The sequence below is a fragment of the Oncorhynchus gorbuscha genome, linkage group LG02, assembly GCF_021184085.1.
Source record: "Oncorhynchus gorbuscha isolate QuinsamMale2020 ecotype Even-year linkage group LG02, OgorEven_v1.0, whole genome shotgun sequence".
NCBI lineage: Eukaryota > Metazoa > Chordata > Actinopteri > Salmoniformes > Salmonidae > Oncorhynchus > Oncorhynchus gorbuscha.
The window spans coordinates 19,092,218-19,114,897 of NC_060174.1; positions in this window are offsets into that span (position 1 = coordinate 19,092,218).

The following is a 22,680-nucleotide window of genomic DNA, read 5'->3' on the forward strand; positions in this document are numbered from 1 at the left end:
TAGACACACGCATACATGCATACAGTTGAAGTCAGAAGTTTACATACACCTTAGCCAAGTACATGTAAACTCAGTCTTTCACATTTATTTTACATTAATTTTAAGAATGTGAAATGTCAGAATAATAGTAGAGAGAATGATTTATTTCAGATTTTATTTCTTTCATCACATTCCCAGTGGGTCAGAAGTTTACATACACTCAATTAGTATTTGGTAGCATTGCCTTTAAATTGTTTAACTTGCGTTTGTCCAACGTTGTGGCTGGAGGAGGGTGTGGTCCCTCCGTTACAGGGCCCTGTGAGCCCCGGTCAAACGTTTCAGGTAGCCTTCCACAAGCTTCCCACAATAAGTTGGGTGGATTTTGGCCCATTCCTCCTGACAGAGCTGGTGTAACTGAGTCAGGTTTGTCAGGCTTCCTTGCTCGCATGCACTTTTTCAGTTCTGCCCACAAATGTTCTATAGGGTTGAGGTCAGGGCTTTGTGATGGCCACTCCAATACCTTGACTTTGTTGTCCTTAAATCATTTTGCCACAACTTTGGAAGTATGCTTGGGGTTATTGTCCATTTGGAAGACCCAAAGCTTTAACTTCCTGACTGATGTCTTGAGATGTTGCTTCAATATTGCCACATAATTTTCCTGCCTCATGATGCAGTCTATTTTGTGAAGTGCACCAGTCTCTCCTGCAGCAAAGCACACCCACAATATGATGCTGTCACCCCCGTGCTTCATGGTTGGAATGGTGTTCTTCAGCTTGCATGCATCTCCCTTTTTCCTCCAAACATAACGATGGTCATTACGGCCAAACAGTTCCATTTGTTTCATCAGGCCAGAGGACATTTCTCCAAAAAGTACAATCTTTGTCCCCATGTGCAGTTGCAAACTGTTGTCTGTTTTTTTATCGCGGTTTTGGAGCAGTGGCTTCTTCCTTGCTGAGCAGCCTTTCAGGTTATGTCGATATAGGATTTGTTTTACTGTGGACATAGATGCTTTTGAACCTATTTCCTCCAGCATCTTCACAAGGTCCTTTGCTGTATATCCAAAATTGACATTTTGGATATATATGGACGGAATTAATCAAACAAAAGGACCATTGGTGATGTTTATGGGACATATTGGTGTGCCAACAGAAGAATCTCATCAAAGGTAAGGCATGATTTATATTTTTATTTCTACGTTTTGTGTCGCGCCTGCAGGGTTGAAATGTTCTCTCTTTTGTTTACTATGGTGCTATGCTCAGATAATAGCAACGTTTGCTTTCACCGATAAAAACTTTTTGAAATCTGACATGTTGGCTGGATTCACAACACGTGTAGCTTTAATTTGTTATCTTACATGTGTGATTTCATGAAAGTTTGATTTTTGTAGGAATTTATTTGCATTTTCTCTGGCTTTTGGCCAATTTCCCAGAGAGGTTTTAACAAGAAATTTGTGGAGTGGTTGAAAAATCAGTTTTAATGACTACAACCTAAGTGTATGTAAACTTCCGACTTCAACTGTATACACACACAGAGAGCTCAGTAGGGACTAATCTTTAGTGTAGTGCAAGGATGGGCAACTTTGATGGTGGTGAGGGCCCCAAAAAAACAGAACTCATATATAGCCCCGCTATTGTTATTTAATGCTGCTCTTTAATTATTTGTTATTCTTATCTCCTACTTTTTAAAACTTATTTTCTTTAAACTGCATTGTTGGTTAAGGGCTTGTAAGTAAGCATTTCACTGCAAGGTCTACACCTGTTGTATTCGGCGCATGTGATAAATACAATTTGATTTGATTTGATCATGGGGGGCCACATTGGCTCATTGGTCTGCGTACCCTTAAGCAAGGCAAGGCACTAACATCCTTACTAACACATCCAGTTGTTCAAATGGATCATTAGCTAAAGCCAAGCCAAGCCAGGTAGATCAGAGTGGATAAAGACAGAAGGTACCATAGAAATGACAACATCATTAACAGACCCAAACAGAAGGGCTGATTCAAGCTGGTCATGAGTGCTGCCAGGGATGATTCCATCTACAGAGGCCCAGGTGGAGAGAGAGAGAGGCAGCAACAAACAGCCCATTGTGCCGTTAATCACAAGCTCAACACATCTGTGGCTGGTCTATTCAGAGCCCCAGTGAAAATGAGGAGTGATGATGATGGAAATGCTGCTTTTAGGGAACACGACCATGTAACTTATAAATCAACTTTATCCTGTTAGTATTCTTTCCTTACTCACACACATAGACTTCATAGGCATAAAACAACAAGTTATAATGACAAATGCTGTTTGGTTAATACTTTATGTACTATGTCGGTTTACGCCTCTGGCCCTACAACTAAAGACCACTAGGAAACATGGGATCATACTGTCAGTGTGGGACTGAGAGAAGGGCCACAGTAGGTCTCCAGCAATTTCCCCATTGACTCTACTAACTGTGCTGTGCTGGACAAGTTAAGATGGCCGTCACGTCCGTCCAGGGGAGATGGTGTTTTCATACTCTGTTTAACTCTGTGACCATCATCAACTCATCAGCAGTGAACGCACAGCGTATTGTACACAGCCCACCATATCCTCCCAGCGGTCGAGCAGCTCTCCCACAGAATACCAATGATAGGAGGACTAGAGATGAGGACTGGGAACAAGAGAAAGAGAGAAATATATTGGAAATCATATTCAATCTCAGTTAGCTACTGTAGTATATTTTACATTTTGACAATACTGATAGGCTTTATTTGTATATAGTGCTTTTCATGCATAATTACACCACAAAGATCATAAACTACATACACGCAAGCCATTTTATGACACTATTTAACTGTCTGGTGTTCATTGAGAAGATATTGTTACAGGAAGCACACCTGAGGGATGGCTGCTGTCATTGCAAAAAAAATAAAGGATGTTGATTCAACGTACAATTGTAAGGCAACCAGATGCAATAGGATTGTGAGTTTGTTCAACAAAATGTTCACACAAAAACTTTTTGTTGTGAGTTTGCTCAACAATTGTACATTGAATCAACATCCCCAAAAATTATATCAATAACAATATCAACTTCCTTAATAGCCTATGCTGTGTATCTTAAACCGTTATGACAAAGCACGTAAAACATGCTTTTCAGAGCCCTGCATATCTTGAATGGGCTTGGAATGGAAAGAAGGCTAATTGATAATAAAATGGATCTGTATGCAATACCTCAGTCTTCCCATTCAGGAAGCCATAGTAATGTCAAAGCAAATTGTATTGAATGGGTCAACACTACAACTGATAAAGAACACCTTACGGCACACCAGGGACTGTGAAGAGACACAGCTATTTTGATATATTCTGTATTGTAATTTACATTGTGTTATGTATTGTATCATCTAGGTGGGTGGCCTTGCACGAGCCTTGACTTGTGCGAGCGGAATTGGCGCATAGGGCAGGAGCCATCTCCTGTTTCTGAAGCGTGAGGCAGAGGCAGGATATTATGTAGTGTTATGTATATTATTATATTATATATTTTATGTCTTCTATTTAGTGTGTTTAATTTCCTTTTTGGACCCCAGGAAGAATAATTGGGGATCCCAATAAATACTACCTATACTACTAGAAAAGTTTTTCCTTGACCCAGTTTAAAGGATTTACAGGAACTGTACATTTAAGACCTACAATGTACTGTATAAGTATTTATAAAAGCTAATGGTCACTAGAAGAGCTTAATATGGATGCATACATGCATTTATCATACATTACACACAGGTGATTCACAGATTGAAGTTACCATAAATCTCTGATCAAACTTCTAAGTATTTGATCAAGGCTTCATCCCACTGGGGCAGCTGTAGGGCGGTCATAAAAGTATTATGATGGGCACTGGGTCAGCAAGCTAACTTCTCTGAGTTCTGATGGATTCATATTTTCCACACGTAGTGATTTAAGCTCTCCCTCAGTTGCTTGCAACCTCTGAGTGGATGTAAGAACGGGAGATATGTGCATGCCTAAAGAAAGCCAAAGAATTTTCTCACCTCCACAGAGAGACTTTATAAAGAGACGTTTGGTCTGGATGAAGTCCCTGATCTCTCCTTGGCCAGCGAGGATGCTAAGATGATACAGAAAACCTGGTCAGTTGTCTGATGTCTCCTCGTTTCACACCTTACATATAGCCTTGCTTTCTCTATTAAAACTACACATCTTCTTATCTTATCATAGTCAAAAATGGAAGCAAAACAAATGTTAGATTTTTGATTATGAATACTGAAAATGTTAGTCTGTACCTGTCAACTGAAACTAGATAGCCATTGGGTGTCAAAAGAGGCCCAGTTCCTCAGCATATCAGCTGATTCTAATGAGGCACAGTGCTATGATATATTGTACCATGATGCATTGCACGGTACTGCATCTGTCAGCCTCAATGTTTGTTAGTCAGAAGGAAGTTCACAGTTTTTTGTTAACTTTTTACTTCCTCAGTTGGCACATATCACAGACCAGCAGGACACCGGATGCGGGCAGAAACGCAGAAGCAGACATGACACTGTGAAGAGCCATTTCCTGCTTTCTTTTTGTTGTTTGTGTTTTATAGTTCCCCTATTAACTGGTCAAATTTGCCATCCATCATGTGGCAATCAGTCTTACTTACACACTTAAAACTGAAACATTATGGATTATTATGACCGTTTCAAGGTTATTCACTGGTTCAAAATAATTTTGGCTGTCAGAGTAATCTCGTATGAAATAGAATTCAAGGGAAAAGACACTTGATGTGATGTAATATTATCTTAATTACATAGCCTCCCATTAGTCACTCACAAATGTGACATGCTGTAATATGTCAAGCTGCTCTCATAAGCTTGGACGGGACATGCATAGTGTTAATCTAATCAAATCAAAAGTTTTTGGGTCGCTTACACATATTTGAAGGTGTTATAGCAGGTGAAGTACTAGCGCCAAAAGGGTAGTAGAATGTATCGCAAATACAATACAAATACAAAAATAATTTTAAAAATCTAAACAAGAAAAGAAAAATGACAGAACAGGTCTAATGAACAACCCAGAGTATACAGTATATCATAAAAGTGAGTACACCCCTCACATTTTTGTAAATATTTGAGTATATCTTTTCATGTGACAACACTGAAGAAATGACACTTTGCTACAATGTAAAGTAGTGAGTGTACAGCTTGCATAACAGTGTAAATTTGCTGTCCCCTCAAAATGACTCAACACACAGCCATTAATGTCTAAACCGCTGGCAACACAAGTGAGTACACCCCTAAGTGAAAATGTCCAAATTGGGCCCAAAGTGTCAATATTTTGTGTGGCCTCCATCATTTTCCAGCACTACTTTAACCCTCTTGGGCATGGAGTTCACCAGAGCTTCACAGGTTGCCACTGGAGTCCTCCTCCATGATGACATCACAGAGCTGGTGGATATTAGAGACCTTGCACTCCTCCACCTTCCGTTTGAGGATGCCCCACAGATGCTCAATAGGGTTTAGGTCTGGAGACATGCTTGGCCAGTCCATCACCTTTACCCTCAGCTTCTTTAGCAAGGCAGTGGTCGTCTTGGAGGTGTGTTTGGGGTCGTTATCATGTTGGAATACTGCCCTGAGGCCCAGTCTCTGAAGGGAGGGGATCATTCTCTGCTTCAGTATGTCACAGTACATGTTGGCATTCATGGTTCCCTCAATGAACTGTAGCTTCCCAGTGCCGGCAGCACTCATGCAGCCCCAGACCATGACACTCCCACCACCATGCTTGACTGTAGGCAAGACACACTTGTCTTTGTACTCCTCACCTGGTTTCCGCCACACACGCTTGACACCATCTGAACCAAATAAGTTTATCTTGGTCTCATCAGACCACAGAACATGGTTCCAGTAATCCATGTCCTTAGTCTGCTTGTCTTCAGCAAACTGTTTGCGGGCTTTCTTGTGCACCATTTTTAGAAGAGGCTTCCTTCTGGGAAGACAGCCATGCAGACCAATTTGATGCAGTGTACGGCGTATGGTCTGAGCACTGACAGGCTGACCCCCCACCCCTTCAACCTCTGCAGCAATGCTGGCAGCACTCATACATCTATTTTCCAAAGACAACCTCTGGATATGACGCTGAGCATGTGCACTCAACTTCTTTGGTCGACCATGGCGAGGCCTGTTCTGAGTGGAACCTGTCCAGTTAAACCACTGTATGGTCTTGGCCACCGTGCTGCAGCTCAGTTTCAGGGTCTTGGCAATCTTCTTATAGCCCAGGCCATCTTTATGTAGAGCAACAATTCATTTTTCAGATCCTCAGAGAGTTCTTTGCCATGAGGTGCCATGTTGAACTTCCAGTGACCAGTCAGTATGAGGGAGTGTGAGAGCGAAGACACCAAATTTAACACACCTGCTCCCCATTCACACCTGAGACCTTGTAACACTAACGAGTCACATGACACCGGGGAGGGAAAATGGCTAATTGGGCCCAATTTGGACATTTTCACTTAGGGCTGTACTCACTTTTGTTGTCAGCGGTTTAGACATTAACATGTTACTCCTACCCCCTCCTTTTTTGAACATTCTGTTAAAAATCGCGCAACATTTCAGCGCCCTGCTACTCATGCCAGGAATATAGTATATGCATATGATTAGTATGTGTGGATAGAAAACACTCAGACGTTTATAAAACTGGTTAAATCACGGCTGTGACTATAACAGAACGTGCGTTTCATCGAAAAGTGCAGGAAAATCTGATCACTGAAAATGGGAAAATATATCCATGCGCCACTTCAACCCATTGTTAGACGTGAACCACATTAAATGGGGCCGAGTTTGCAATACCTACAGCTTCCACACGATGTCAACAGTCTTGTCATTTGCCTACGATTTGTTTCTTGGTCAAACAGACACTAGGCAGCGCAGTTCTTCCAGTCTCCGACCGGATATTTTGGTTGAGATTTACCCGGACATTATTTCCAGACGTACGGCTATAGAATATACATCGCCTCATGATCAATTTGATCGCTTATTAACGTTTACTAATACCTAAAGTTGCATTACAAAAGTATTTCGAAGTGTTTTGTGAAAGTTTATCGTCAACTTTTTTAATTTAAAAAAAATGACGTTACGTTATAAAACGCTATTTTTGTCCTTGATCACAGTCTTCATAGATCAATATCTAGGCTATATATGGACCGATTTAGTGTTGTCACATGAAAAGATATACTCAAATATTTATAAAAATGTGAGGGGTGTACTCACTTTGTGATATACTGTATATATTAGAGTGAGCATGTGCCAGAATAATTGCATGAATGAAATTGAAATACATTCACCTAGTATTATTGTGCTACATGAAATGTTACAAACCGTTTTGTACAGTCCAAAAACCAACACAAGCCCACAAGCTTGGATGGATATGAGGTACAGCAGACAAAAAGGCTGTCGTAAGCAGGTACTGTACAGTCTGGTATGTGCTTGGTCCTGGTTATGAACTCTAGCAATGAGAGGCTGCAGAGAGACAGCTGACAAAGAAAACCAAGTCATACTGAGAGAAACACACGCACACACAGCACAATGCAGCTCCAGCATGGCTCACTGTAATCCTAACGCACCATGTCTCAGCCAAACGAAGGGCTCGGATAACACACACAATGCCATGCTGTGTGTGAGGCTTACTAAAGTCCTTACAGGGTTGTAAATGTAATTTCCCAGATCAAAGTTCATGATATGCCCCTGTAACGTGATGATGTTGAGAGGTACTATTGACCTGAATACAATGGGGTCCTTTAGAAGCTAGGTCCTCTATGGGCCATCCTCTGGTTGTGTGAGGCTGATTGACAGTACCACTGGGTCTGAGTCATACTTGTCAGGACCCGGTTACGAACCCGGGTCTCCGGAGTGAGAAACAGTCACTTAACCAACTGAGCCACGAATAGTCGGCAGAACCCAGAAGATGAGGCAGACACAGCAGTACTTGAGACGGTGTATTTAAGTAAAAAGTGAAGTTCTTCAGGAAAACATGAAACTCCACAACCTCAAAAGGAATTCCACAAGAACAAAGGTAATCCTCCAAGACAAAAAGGTAAATCCACAAGGTGGAAGGTATAGCACAAAAAGCCTCAAAAGATACTCAAAAACAAACAAACAAGAACAAAAAACAGAATTCCACAAGAGAGTCCACCGGGATCAACAAGAGATCACAGGGTACTAGGGCTGGGTGCTAACATACAAACACAGAGCAAAGAACAGAGGAAAACAAAGGGTTTAAATACAATCAGGGGAAACGAGGCACAGGTGCAAATAATAATGGGGATCAAGGGAAAACAAAAGGTCAAAAGGCACAATGGGGGCATCTAGTGACCAAAAACCGGAACAACCCTGGCCAAATCCTGACAATACTACATTGATGTTGATATTATACATGGATGGTATTAGGCTGGTATTAGCGCTAACATCATCACAAAATCTCACAAATCCTTTGTTGTTCGTAACCAGATTACACTGTTCTATTGAAGCCACATGGAGACTGTAAAAGACATGACAGGTCTCTCATAACAGCAAAACTCACTATTATCAAACAAGATTCATTCATACACGTGCACAATCACACGTGTGCACACACACACACACCTTTAAAAAATGAGTGTTAGAGGCTGGAGCAAAAGACCAGATGAACTCAGGAAAAACCGTCTCCACAAAGACTAGGCCAGTGGGTCCTTCAGCCCTCACTCACTCAGTGTCTCCGTCACAAGCTCAGACAGCCCCACTGCACAAAGCACAGTTTATTTTTATTTATTTATTTTTCTCCTTTATTTAACCAGGTAGGCTAGTTGAGAACAAGTTCTCATTTACAACTGCGACCTGGCCAAGATAAAGCAAAGCAGTTTGACACATGCAACAACACAGAGTTACACATGGAATAAACAAACATACAGTCAATAATACAGTAGAAAAAAGAAAAATCTATATACAGTGAGTGCAAATGAGGTAAGATAAGGGAGGTAAGGCATTAAATAGGCCATGGTGGAGAAGTAATTAAAATTGTAATTGTAATTACAGTATGGGGATGAGGTAGTTGGATGGGCTGTTAACAGATGGTCTATGTACAGGTGCAGTGATCTGTGAGCTGCTCTGACAGCTGGTGCTTGAAGTTAGTGAGGGAGATAAGTGGCTCCAGCTTCAGCAATTTTTGCAGTTCGTTTCAGTCATCGGCAGCAGAGAACTGGAAGGAGAGACGGCCAAAGGAGGAATTGGCTTTGGGGTGACTAGAAATATACCTGCTGTAGCGCGTTATGTGGGTGGGTGCTGCTATGGTGACCAGTGAACTGAGATAAGGCGGGGATTTACCTAGCAAATACTTGTAGATGATCTGGAGCCAGTGGGTTTGGCGATGAGTATGAAGCGAGGGCCAGCCAACGAGAGCGTACAGGTCGCAGTGGTGGGTAGTATATAGGGCTTTGGTGACAAAACGGATGGCACTGTGATAGACTGCAACCAAATGGTTGAGTGGAGTGTTGAGGGCTATTTTGTAAATGACATCGCCAAAGTCGAGGATCAGTAGGATGGTCAGTTTTACGAGGGTATGTTTGGCAGCATGAGTGAAGGATGCTTTGTTGCGAAATAGGAAGCCGATTCTAGATTTAATTTTGGATTGGAGATGCTTAATGTGAGTCTGGAAGGAGAGTTTACAGTCTAACCAGACACCTAGGTATTTATAGTTGTCCACATATTCTAGGTCAGAAGCGTCCAGAGTAGTGATGCTGGACGGGCGGGTAGGTGCGGGCAGCGATCGGTTGAAGAGCCTGCATTTAGTTTTACTTGCATTTAAGAGCAGTTGGAGGCCATGGAAGGAGATTTGTATGGCATTGAAGCTCGTCTGGAGGTTAGTTAGCACAGTGTCCAAAGAAGGGCCAGAAGTGTACAGAATGGTGTCGTCTGCGTGGAGGTGGATCAGAGAATCACCAGCAGCAAGAGCGACATCATTGATGTATACAAAGAAGAGAGTCGGCACCGAGAATTGAACCCTGTGGCACCCCCATAGAGACTGCCAGAGGTCCGGACAACAGGCCCTCCAATTTGACACACTGAACTCTATCAGAGAAGTAGTTGGTAAACCAGGCGAGGCAGTCATTTGCGAAACCAAGGCTGTTGAGTCTGCCAATGAGAATGTGGTGATTGAAAGCCTTGGCCAGGTTGATGAATACGGCTGCACAGTATTGTCTCTTATCGATGGCAGTTATGATATTGTTTAGGACCTTGAGCGTGGCTGAGGTCCACCCATGACCATATCGGAAGCCAGATTGCATAGCGGAGAAGGTACGGTGGGATTCTAAATGGTCGGTAATCTGTTTGTTAACTTGACTTTCAAAGATCTTAGAAAAGTAGGGTAGGATAGTTATAGGTCTGTAGCAGTTCACCTCCAAACTAGGCTACTGCACTCAGAACACGCTCACACTGCACCAATTCTCTAACCCATCGACGAGTCCCACAGAGACAATCCACAGAGAGTTGTCAGCTACCAAACAGCACCTAAAAAGAACTAGAAGCACTCTCTATGCCCATGTTTTCAACATTACCATGTCAGACCTCAGACCACTACAAATGGAGATTGATTTTTGGAAACAAAATCCTGGTGTGCTGAGTACACCACTTGGGCCCTGTATGCCCTTTCACAAATCCATGATGTCCTGGAACACATTAATATCCACCTGTTATTCAACATTTTGTATGCATTATGGATCCTAGGGTATAGCTAAATTAAGGCAGTCATACATTTAAAAAAACATTACAATACATTCATAACAGATTTCACAACATATTAAGTGTGTGCCTTCAGGCCTCTACTCTACTTCCACATACACATCTACAACACAGAATCCATGTGTACATGTGTGTATAGTGTGTATGCTATTGTGAGTTTGTATGCATGTGTCTATGTTTGTGTTGCTTCACAGTCCCCGCTGTTTCATAAGATGTATTTTTATCTGTTTTTTAAAATCTAATTTACTGCTGGTATGAGTTACTTGATGTGGAATAGAGTTCCATGTATTCATGGCTCTATGTAGTACTATGCTCCTCCCATAGTCTGTTCTGCACTTGGGGACTGTGAAGAGACCTCTGGTGACATGTCTTGTGGGGTATGCATGGGTGTCCAAGCTGTGTGCCGGTAGTTCAAACAGACAGCTCGGTGCATTCAACATGTCATTGCAGTGCGCCAAATTCAAAACAACAGAAATCCCATAATTAAAATTCCTCAAACATACAAGTATTTTACCCCATTTTAAAGATACACTTGTTGTAAATCAGGCCACAGTGTCCGATTTCAAAAAGGCTTTACGACGAAAGCACACCAAATTATTATGTTAGGTCAGCACCTAGTCACAGAAAAACACAGCCATTTTTCCAGCCAAAGAGAGGAATCACAAAAAGCAGAAATAGAGATAAAAATTAATCACTAACATTTGATGATTTTCATCAGATGACACTCATAGGACTTCATGTTACACAATTCATGTATGTTCTGTTCGATAAAGTTCATATTTATATCCAAAAATCTCAGTTTACTTTGGCACGTTATGTTCAGTAGTTCCAGAACATCCGGTGATTTTGCAGAGAGCCACATCCATTTACAGAAATACTCATAATAAATATTGATAAACGATTATTATGCATGGAATTTTAGATCCACTTCTCCTTAATGCAACCGCTGTGTCAGATTTCAAAAAACCTTTACGGAAAAATCACACACCATGCAATAATCTGAGTACAGCGCTCAGACAACAAAACAAGCCATACAGATATCCACCATGTTTTGGAGTCAACAGAAGTCAGAAATAGCATTGTAAATATTCACTTACCTTTTATGATCTTCATCAGAATGCACTCCCAGGAATCCCAGTTCAAAAATAAATGTTTGATTTGTTCAATAAAGTCCATCATTTATGTCCAAATACCTCCTTTTGTTTGCGTGTTTAGTACACAATCCAAACTCACGACGCGCGGGCAAGTCCAGGCAAAAGTTCAGACGAAAAGTCATATTACAGTTCGTAGAAACATGTCAAACGAAGTATAGAATCAATCTTTAGGATGTTAAAATAAAGAAAAAAATGGTTAGGATGTTTTTATCATAAATCTTCAATAATGTTCCACCAGGAGAATTCCTTTGTCTGTAGAAATGCAATGGAACGCAAGCTAACTCTCACGTGAGCGCGCGTGATCAGCTCATGCCACTCTGGCAGACCTCTGACTCATTCAGCTCCCATTCACCTCTCCTTCACAGTAGAAGCATCAAACAAGGTTCTAAAGGCTGTTGGCATTTAGTGGAAACCTTAGGAAGTGCAATATGACCCCGAAGACACTGTATATTCGATAGGCAAGGATTAGAAAAACTACAAACCTCAGATTTCCCACTTCCTGGTTGGATTTTTTTCTCAGTTTTTTTCCTGCCATATGAGTACTGTTAAACTCACAGACATCATTCAAACCGTTGTAGAAACTTCAGAGTGTTTTCTATCCACATCTACTAATAATATGCATATATTAGCAACTGGGCCTGAGTAGCAGGCAGTTTACTATGGGCACCTTATTCATCCAAGCTACTCAATACTGCCCCACAGTCCCAAAGAAGTTAAAGAACACCCTATGTGTTCTGTTAGACAGGTAACTCTTTATCCACAATATAGCATGAGGGTTGAAAAGCCATAACACATATGTTTTTCCAGCAACAGACTATGATCGATAATGTCAAAAGCCCCACAATCCTTTTAACATCAATTTCTCTCAGCCAATCACCTATTTGTTCCGGTTCCGGTTGGAGCGAGTGGTCGCATCTGCACTTCGCTCCCGCGGGTAGTATAACTTTTTCATTATATTTCATTATAGCACAACGGTTTGATTTGTCTAATCTTAGCAATTTCTTCTCAGCTAGCTACATAGCCGTCTTTGTATCAAAGATAATTGCGTAATTATCGTATTTCGCCGTCCTAACGTAGTCTTCACTAGCCAGCTAGCTAACGTCCACTGATTAGCTGCACTGGAGAAACTATTACACTCAACTGAACGACTTGATTAGTGTAGTGTTAGCTAGCTACATAGCTGTCTTTGCTGTCTTCGTATCATCGTATCCAAGATAATTGTGTTGTTTAGGTTTAGAGTGTGTAGTCTTAGAGTGATTATCTTAATTTACCGAGGTTAGCTAGCCAGCTATTTGTCGTCCTTAACATAGGTGACTCTGCTAGCTAGCCAACGCTAGCCAACGTCTTCTGTATAGAACTCAACAACCCGGTCGCATTCACAGGTAGTATCACATTTTCACTTCATTTCATTACAGTACAACGGTTTGATTTGTTTGATCGTAGCTAGCTACATAGCTAGCTACATAGCCGTCTTTGTATCAAAGATAATTGTGTAGTCTAGAGCGATTTTCTAGGTTCACTAGCCAGCTATTGTCGTTCTTTTAACGCAACGTAACGTAAACAACACTGCTAGCTAGCCAGCTAGCCCCCGAATAGCAACACTGCAGAAACTATTACACTCAACGGAACGACTTGATTAGTGTAGTGTCAACAACGCACCCACTGCCAGCTGGCCTACTTCAGCAGTACTGTATCATTTTAATCATTTTAGTCAATAAGATTCTTGCTACGTAGCTTAACTTTCTGAACATTCGAGACGTGTAGTCCACTTGTCATTCCAATCTCCTTTGCATTAGCGTAGCCTCTTCTGTAGCCTGTCAACTATGTGTCTGTTTATCCCTGTTCTCTCCTCTCTGCACAGACCATACAAACGCTCCACACCGCGTGGCCGCGGCCACCCTACTCTGGTGGTCCCAGCGCGCACGACCCACGTGGAGTTCCAGGTCTCTGGTAGCCTCTGGAACTGCCAATCTGCGGTCAACAAGGCAGAGTTCATCTCAGCCTATGCCTCTCTCCAGTCCCTCGACTTCTTGGCACTGACGGAAACATGGATCACCACAGACAACACTGCTACTCCTACTGCTCTCTCTTCGTCCGCCCACGTGTTCTCGCACACCCCGAGAGCGTCTGGTCAGCGGGGTGGTGGCACCGGGATCCTCATCTCTCCCAAGTGGTCATTCTCTCTTTCTCCCCTTACACATCTGTCTATCGCCTCCTTTGAATTCCATGCTGTCACAGTTACTAGCCCTTTCAAGCTTAACATCCTTATCATTTATCGCCCTCCAGGTTCCCTCGGAGAGTTCATCAATGAGCTTGATGCCTTGATAAGCTCCTTTCCTGAGGACGGCTCACCTCTCACAGTTCTGGGCGACTTTAACCTCCCCACGTCTACCTTTGACTCTTTCCTCTCTGCCTCCTTCTTTCCACTCCTCTCCTCTTTTGACCTCACCCTCTCGCCTTCCCCCCCTACTCACAAGGCAGGCAATACGCTCGACCTCATCTTTACTAGATGCTGTTCTTCCACTAACCTCATTGCAATTCCCCTCCAAGTCTCCGACCACTGCCTTGTATCCTTTTCCCTCTCGCTCTCATCCAACACCTCCCACACTGCCCCTACTCGGATGGTATCGCGCCGTCCCAACCTTCGCTCTCTCTCCCCCGCTACTCTCTCCTCTTCCATCCTATCATCTCTTCCCTCCGCTCAAACCTTCTCCCACCTATCTCCTGATTCTGCCTCCTCAACCCTCCTCTCCTCCCTCTCTGCATCCCTTGACTCTCTATGTCCCCTATCCTCCAGGCCGGCTCGGTCCTCCCCTCCCGCTCCGTGGCTCGATGACTCATTGCGAGCTCACAGAACAGGGCTCCGGGCAGCCGAGCGGAAATGGAGGAAAACTCGCCTCCCTGCGGACCTGGCATCCTTTCACTCCCTCCTCTCTACATTTTCCTCCTCTGTCTCTGCTGCTAAAGCCACTTTCTACCACGCTAAATTCCAAGCATCTGCCTCTAACCCTAGGAAGCTCTTTGCCACCTTCTCCTCCCTCCTGAATCCTCCTCCCCCTCCCCCCTCCTCCCTCTCTGCAGATGACTTCGTCAACCATTTTGAAAAGAAGGTCGACGACATCCGATCTTCGTTTGCTAAGTCAAACGACACCGCTGGTTCTGCTCACACTGCCCTACCCTGTGCTCTGACCTCTTTCTCCCCTCTCTCTCCAGATGAAATCTCGCGTCTTGTGATGGCCGGCCGCCCAACAACCTGCCCGCTTGACCCTATCCCCTCCTCTCTTCTACAGACCATTTCCGGAGACCTTCTCCCTTACCTCACCTCGCTCATCAACTCATCCCTGACCGCTGGCTACGTCCCTTCCGTCTTCAAGAGAGCGAGAGTTGCACCCCTTCTGAAAAAACCTACACTAGATCCCTCCGATGTCAACAATTACAGACCAGTATCCCTTCTTTCTTTTCTCTCCAAAACTCTTGAACGTGCCGTCCTTGGCCAGCTCTCCCGCTATCTCTCTCTGAATGACCTTCTTGATCCAAATCAGTCAGGTTTCAAGACTAGTCATTCAACTGAGACTGCTCTCCTCTGTATCACGGAGGCGCTCCGCACTGCTAAAGCTAACTCTCTCTCCTCTGCTCTCATCCTTCTAGATCTATCGGCTGCCTTCGATACTGTGAACCATCAGATCCTCCTCTCCACCCTCTCCGAGTTGGGCATCTCCGGCGCGGCCCACGCTTGGATTGCGTCCTACCTGACAGGTCGCTCCTACCAGGTGGCGTGGCGAGAATCTGTCTCCTCACCACGCGCTCTCACCACTGGTGTCCCCCAGGGCTCTGTTCTTGGCCCTCTCCTATTCTCGCTATACACCAAGTCACTTGGCTCTGTCATAACCTCACATGGTCTCTCTTATCATTGCTATGCAGACGACACACAATTAATCTTCTCCTTTCCCCCTTCTGATGACCAGGTGGCGAATCGCATCTCTGCATGTCTGGCAGACATATCAGTGTGGATGACGGATCACCACCTCAAGCTGAACCTCGGCAAGACGGAGCTGCTCTTCCTCCCGGGGAAGGACTGCCCGTTCCATGATCTCGCCATCACGGTTGACAACTCCATTGTGTCCTCCTCCCAGAGCGCCAAGAACCTTGGCGTGATCCTGGACAACACCCTGTCGTTCTCAACCAACATCAAGGCGGTGGCCCGTTCCTGTAGGTTCATGCTCTACAACATCCGCAGAGTATCGACCCTGCCTCACACAGGAAGCGGCGCAGGTCCTAATCCAGGCACTTGTCATCTCCCGTCTGGATTACTGCAACTCGCTGTTGGCTGGGCTCCCTGCCTGTGCCATTAAACCCCTTCAACTCATCCAGAACGCCGCAGCCCGTCTGGTGTTCAACCTTCCCAAGTTCTCTCACGTCACCCCGCTCCTCCGTTCTCTCCACTGGCTTCCAGTTGAAGCTCGCATCCGCTACAAGACCATGGTGCTTGCCTACGGAGCTGTGAGGGGAACGGCACCTCAGTACCTCCAGGCTCTGATCAGGCCCTACACCCAAACAAGGGCACTGCGTTCATCCACCTCTGGCCTGCTCGCCTCCCTACCACTGAGGAAGTACAGCTCCCGCTCAGCCCAGTCAAAACTGTTCGCTGCCCTGGCCCCCCAATGGTGGAACAAACTCCCTCACGACGCCAGGACAGCGGAGTCAATCACCACCTTCCGGAGACACCTGAAACCCCACCTCTTTAAGGAATACCTAGGATAGGATAAGTAATCCCTCTCACCCCCCCCTTAAGTTTTAGATGCACTATTGTAAAGTGACTGTTCCACTGGATGTCATAAGGTGAATGCACCAATTTGTAAGTCGCTCTGGATAAGAGCGCCTGCTAAATGACTTAAATGTAAATGTAAATGTATTTGCCATCTCTTTTGCCTCATGCCTCTCAACCGAACCATTTTTCAATTCCTCATCAATTCACAGGAATTTAACTGTTTTTACAATCATTTTCTTAATGGGCATGCTTATTAGTAACTGGAATAAGCAATTTCATAAATGTGTCAATTGCCATGTCTGGTTGCTCATCATTACACACCACCAACAAATATTTTTCACATCAACAACATAGGAATCACTACAAAACGTATTGTATGACCACTTATACACAATATTAGGTCTAGCCTTTGGAACTTTGGTCTTCCTAGATATAGCTACTATATTGTGATCACTACATCCGATGGATTAGGATACTGCTGTCAAACTAATTTCTGCAGCATTAGTAAAGATATGATCAATACATGTTGATGATTTCATTCCTGTACTGTTTGTAACTACCCTGGTAGGTTAATTGATAACCTGAACCAGGTTGCAGGCACTGGTTACTGTTTGACTCTTTCTCTTTTGTGGACTTCCTACAAGGGCACGCCACCTCAGTGCTAAAAGTATTACTCTGGTTCATATGCATATGATTATTGCATATAATAGCTGTAGGATCCGCAGAGGCATTCCAGGCAGTAAGAGGGATACATAAATTAGGTTATTTACATTGTGTCTCCAAACACCCCTAGGATAATGTACATTTGCTGAAGCATTATGACAACTCGGCAACCTAATGGTAGGGATTAGATGAGCTAGACTTGGGTCATTGATAAGTCATTATCTCAAAACAGCCTTATAATGCTGTGAAAGGATCCAGGAACCCAAATGATGTTGTCTCTGATTGGGAATCATACTTAGGTAGCTCCCCCCCCCCCACTTCAGTGTGGGATCTTGTTCTTTCGGTTGTGTGCAGGTAGGTGGCACAAAGAAGCTGGTCGGTTGTTGTATTCTTTATTGTGCCAAGATTTAGAGAGGGCCCGATATTATGGGGCATTTGTTGGTGTCAAGTAGAGACCCAATCAGTTCTTTAAAATCAATCTTCAGCTGTTCTGAGCTGCCTTTCGTAATGTAATTTGCCCCACATGAACCATGACCCCCAGGCACTGTCATAAACACATGACACAGATGAAACATATTCCAACGCTGCAAGGACATTGCTAATTGATGGATCAATATTTGAGAGGAAGTGACTCAAGGAAGAAAACAATGTGTTTTCACTCAAATTAATTACCCAATTAGAGAGCATTACTTTCATGAATTATCTGGAGCATGGATAATGTGTTAACACGCACATATCCAACTTACTATGTTAAAAACCTTGACCCGTACAAATCAGCTGGGCTTGACAATCTGGACCCTCTATTTCTGAAACTATCCGCCGCCATTGTCGCAACCCCTATTACCAGCCTGTTCAACCTCTCTTTCATATCGTCTGAGATCCCCAAGGATTGGAAAGCTGCCACAGTCATCCCCCTCTTCAAAGGGGGTGACACCCTGGACCCAAACTGTTACAGACCTATATCCATCCTGCCCTGCCTATCTAAGGTCTTCGAAAGCCAATTCAACAAACAGGTCACTGACCATCTCGAATCCCACCGTACCTTCTCCGCTGTGCAATCTGGTTTCCGAGCCGGTCACGGGTGCACCTCAGCTATGCTTAAGGTACTAAACGATATCATAACCGCCATCGATAAAAGACAGTACTGTGCAGCCGTCTTCATCGACTTTGCCAAGGCTTTCGACTCTGTCAATCACCATATTCTTATCGGCAGACTCAGTAGCCTCGGTTTTTCGGATGACTGCCTTGCCTGGTTCACCAATTACTTTGCAGACAGAGTTCAGTGTGTCAAATCGGAGGGCATGCTGTCCGGTCCTCTGGCAGTCTCTATGAGGGTGCCACAGGGTTCAATTCTCGGGTCGACTCTTTTCTCTGTATATATCAATGATGTTGGTCTTGCTGCGGGCGATTCCCTGATCCACCTCTATGCAGACGACACCATTCTATATACTTCTGGCCCGTCCTTGGACACTGTGCTATCTAACCTCCAAACAAGCTTCAATGCCACACAACACTCCTCCCGTGGCCTCCAACTGCTCTTAAACGCTAGTAAAACCAAATGCATGCTTTTCAACCGTTCGCTACCTGCACCCGCACGCCTGACCAGCATCACCACCCTGGATGGTTCCGACCTTGAATATGTGGACATCTATAAGTACCTTGGTGTCTGGCTAGACTGGCTAGACCACCCGTAACACGCGCTCCAGCAGGTGTATCTCACTGATCATCCCTAAAGCCAACACCTCATTTGGCCGCCTTTCGTTCCAGTTCTCTGCTGCCTGTGACTGGAACGAATTGCAAAAATCACTGAAGTTGGAGACTTTTATCTCCCTCACCAACTTCAAACATCTGCTATCTGAGCAGCTAACCGATCGCTGCCGCTGTACATAGTCTATCGGTAAATATCCCACGCATTCTTACCTACCTCATCCCCATACTGTTTTTATTTATTTTATTTTCTGCTCTTTTGCACACCAATATCTCTACCTGTACATGACCATCTGATCATTTATCACTCCAGTGTTAATCTGGTGGTCCTTCTGTAGCTCAGTTGGTAGAGCATGGCGCTTGTAACGCCAGGGTAGTGGATTCGATCCCCGGGACCACCCATATGTAGAATGTATGCACACATGACTGTAAGTCGCTTTGGATAAAAGCGTCTGCTAAATGGCATATATTATTATTATTATATATTATCTGCAAAATTGTAATTATTCGCCTACCGCCTCATGCCTTTTGCACACAATGTATATAGACTCTCCTTTTTTCTACTGTATTATTTACTTGTTAATTGTTTACTCCATGTGTAACTCTGTGTTGCTGTCTGTTCACACTGCTATGCTTTATCTTGGCCAGGTCGCAGTTGCAAATGAGAACATGTTCTCAACTAGCCTACCTGGTTAAATAAAGGTGAAATAAAAAAATAAAAAATAAAAATGACATAATGTCCAACTCTGTTCGGATGTAACACATATACTGTAGCAACAATACTTAGGACAGGGTCTGTTATTCAGAACTGTACTGGTTTTTGTTTAAAAAAGAATATATATATATATATATATATATATATATATATATATATATATATATATATATATATATATATTTTTTTTTTTTTTTTTTTCTCCAGTCACAGCACTAACATCAGTGTGTCACACCCTGGCCATAGAGGTTTTTATTCTCTATTTTGGTTAGACCAGGGTGTGACTAGGGTGGGCATTCTATGTTCATGTTTCTATGTTTTCTATTTCTTTGTGTTTGGCCAGGTATGGTTCTCAATCAGGGACAGCCCCCCCCCCCCCCCCCACTACTTCAATGTGGGATCTTGTTCTTTCAGTTGTGTGCAGGTAGGTGGCCCAAAGAAGCTGGTCGGTCGTTGTATTGTTTATTGTTTTTTTTCTAAAAAGTTTAACTTCATTATTAAATTATGTGGAACTCAAAGAACGCTGCGCCTTGGTCTCATCCTTCCGACGACACCCGTTACACAGTGTTAACCTTATAGAAAACAAACAGTTTGATACTGTGAGCTACACAATGTACTGTATAGAACTGCATGGTTCATTTGAAGAAAAAAAAGTGCACTCCTTTGTCATACTCATAACCATGGCAAAGTACTGAGTGGGGGGGTTGAGTAGGGAAGTGCAGCTCCACACTCATAGAACCAAAGCATTCTGAACCACAGAGATAGATCTATATCAGGGCTCTTCAGCCCTGCTACTGGAGAGCTACCGTCCTGTAAGTTTTCACTCCAACCCTAATCTTGCTCACTTGATTGCAATAATTAGCTGGTTTATAAGCTGAATCAGGTTAGTTACAACTGGGTTTGGAGCAAAAACCTACAGGGAGGTAGCTCTCCGGGAATAGGATTGGAGAGCCCTGGTCTATACTGTTCTGAAATCACAAAACCAATCATAATTCTTTCTCATTATTCACTGTGAGAGGACAGATCTCCACTGGGGTTTTCTGAGTATTTCAGGGACTATGGATTGGCCCGGCTCCGCTTCAATCAGGCTCTCTCTGTCTGCTTATTGATGCAGGGTTTTAGACTAATGCCTCTTGAATTAACACTGATGCTATCGGCCGCAATAAAGGATAGCAAATGGAGCACTACCAAAAGCATGATGGGAAAGACCTGAGCCAAGTAAGCAGTGTGCAAATACACCAAAAGAGGTGTAACATGGTTTAAAGTGGAGTTCTATGTTGCTACCCCATATAATGCGATTTGTATTGTAGTTCATGCCATTGAAATTCCATATAGCGATAACCTTTAAGTGTATTACTGTAACTAACATCCATCATTTTTCTGAGAGCATAGAAGGAATTGTGCAAAGAGGAATTGGTTGGACTACAGATGTTGGATTGTAATTTGATCACTCTGTTGCAGCAGTTTTCCACTTTTCCTTACAAAAAAATGTATCAACCCCCACAAAAATGTCCATGAATTATAATCCACATAATAATTCAAAGGTCCTGCTGCTTCAGGAAAAATGTTCTGCTGTAGCAAACTTGTTCAAATTATGATCTTACATCTGTACACAGAATTTGTGGACTAAGTTACTGACATAAAGCAATGATTCGAAAACTTTCTCTGAATAACTTTCCCTCGGCAATTCAAACATCTATCCCTCCTGCTGAAATTGGCATTAAAAGACATGGGCATTTCAGATGTGGCCTAAATCTATTGGCTGGTCTAATCTTAAGTAGGTCAAGAGGCTAATGCTTTTAATCCTTCCACTAGAAGCGCCCTGGTCTCACATGTTTTGAGTTCTGCCGATACTCCACATCCCATCTGCAGCACTAAATGGGTGCCTAGGGACACTGTACGTGCCGAGGCTGGCAGAGTGACTTCAATGTTAATGGGGTCTGCTGTCCTAACTATCCTGATACAGTTCACTCAGGTCCAAAAAACAGTTGAAACTGGTTTGCCATTCACTTAACAAATGTAAACAGACAGCTTGAGATTATAGTTTAATGTTGTATGTTTAAAGACCATTCCACACATTCAGATATGCAGTGAACCTCATCTGGGTGATATAAAGAATTCCCACATGTTTCAGGTATGTACAATAGTCAGCTGGGGAGAGGTTCAAATCCGGAGAGTTGGTTGTGAAGAGAAGTGGCAAAGGGGGTGGCATCTCAGAATGGAACTCAGTTTGTCTTCTTGAGTCCTTTCCCACCATAAGACACACAAACAACTTTCTCTGTCCACAGTGTCCAGATTACTGAAGGGTGAAAGTTCACAGTGTCCCAGTCTTGGCTGTGACACTTGGGAACTGGATGACCTGGCTACAGGTGAGAGTCACTGTAACAGTCACCGGCGGCAACTAAGCCACTTATCGCCAATGTTGTGCATGTTAGGACTGCATCTCTCACAACCTCTGACTCTGAGGCATCAGCCAGTGACAGTCATCAGAAAAGGAATAGTCACTGAGTAGTTGATAATATTTTAAATTAAATCATAAGGGTGATAACTAGATGGTGATACATATTTGCCTAACGCGTACTTATTCAATCCAGGGAGGGCTGCTGCTAATCAGGTTGCATCATTTACTCTGAACACTGATCCTATTAGGCCGAGCAGCATTAGCTGTTCTGAGCCTGTAACCAGCCTGAGAGCTTCTTATCGTGTTGCTTTTGGGTTGGTTTTATGTCCTCTTAAACAAAGCATGAATTTCCATGATTTCATAATCCAATCATGTTGCATCCCAGGCTTATGGAACCTCTCACTCTCCCCCTCTCTCCTCTGGCTCTGTTTGAGGCAATAATAAATCTGCCACGTTGGCAAAGGAGGGCAATAAAAGTATGACAGACAGAGGAAAACATGTTACGTAAGTGTACCACCGCTGCCGTACTCACAAGTAGGGGAGAAGATCTCAGAACAACACTAATTGGTGGGA